Raw genomic sequence first — 1429 nt, 5'->3', positions numbered from 1 at the left:
AACTGATGAATTATTATTATTGTGATAAAATAATTTAGATTCTGTAATGATTCTTTAGATAGTGTGTATTCACATACAAGCGTTGATAAGCAAAACTTAATTGAAAACCTACTGAATTATTCAATGGCACCTCCTAAGTAAAAGATCATGAGAGTACAAACGTACTGTACAAAACACAAAAATACAGAAGATATCAAAAAGAAACTGAAAACACTGAATGCATGATAGAGTGCTACTGAAACTCAAATAAAGTGTAAATCATTACCAAATGGAGACAGCCAAGATGACACAGAAGTCAGGAGTGGCCATCAGACCTGAGAAGGGAAGACACTTAAAGTTAACAGAAAAACAAGAGTCAGAAAAAGTAATAGGAAACAGCAGGGCATTCACAGCAACTACGGATAATTCAATTAAATGCAAGAATACTAAATAATCATGGAAAGGTACACTGGAAACTATGTCAAAATAATTCTAATCATTCTGATGGAATGAGCATAAGAATTTTGAACAGTATTTGGGAGGAGGAGAAACAGAAAGGAGGTACACTTTAGGAATCTGTGGCGTCATGTAGCTGAAAGAAAGCCAAAGAAGTCTCCCATGATTCTCTTCTCATTACTAATATCCCCACTAAGCCTGCACTGAGGATTATTTTAAAAATTAAAAACAAAAAACTAAACTATGACCTTAATGAAATAGCAATAATCCAATAGATGAAGTTATCTCAACTTTAGCAATGTAGACATTTTAGATCAGATAAATTTGGGAAGGTTGATGTGCAGGGAGAGAAGACACTAACTTGTGTGGTTCTGTGTACTGTAAGATGTTACACCATCCCTGTTCTCTAATGATTTGCTGGCATCCACTACATGCCAACTTGTCCTTAAAATGACAACCAAAACTGCCTCTACACATGGCTGAAATTCCCATAAAAAAAGTAAAATCAGCCTTAGTAGATAACTACTAACATAAACTGATACTGAATTACATGAAATACTCAGGTAATGGTTCTTCTGCCTAACTGGTTCTCATAAATGGAATAATATAATAAACCTATTAAGTTAGTAAATGAGATTATTCTATATGCAAAATAATACATCTCATCTCAGTTTACAGCAGATTAAAAAGAGAAACTAAATCTCCAAATAAGAACTGTCTCCTCAGAAAAACGAGGAAGGCATCTTTTAAAAAGATTTATTTAAAAGACCTTGAAACCACTTTTAATTCTATGTAAACCATCCCATAGACCTCAGTCATTAAAGATGAAAAGTAGTGGACACCAAAAATCACAAGGAACAGTCCCAAAAACACAGTGTAGAATTGTGAAGCTGTAAGCCTAGGGCATGCAGAGAGAATCCAAAGAGTCAACATAAATGGAGAATATGAGATGTATTTTTTGTTGTGTGGATTTTTATGGCAGGAAGCATATTAC

Source organism: Crocuta crocuta, unplaced genomic scaffold, assembly GCF_008692635.1.
Source record: "Crocuta crocuta isolate KB4526 unplaced genomic scaffold, BGI_CrCroc_1.0 scaffold2088, whole genome shotgun sequence".
NCBI classification, from domain to species: domain Eukaryota; kingdom Metazoa; phylum Chordata; class Mammalia; order Carnivora; family Hyaenidae; genus Crocuta; species Crocuta crocuta.
Note: the sequence above shows the minus strand (reverse complement) of the source record.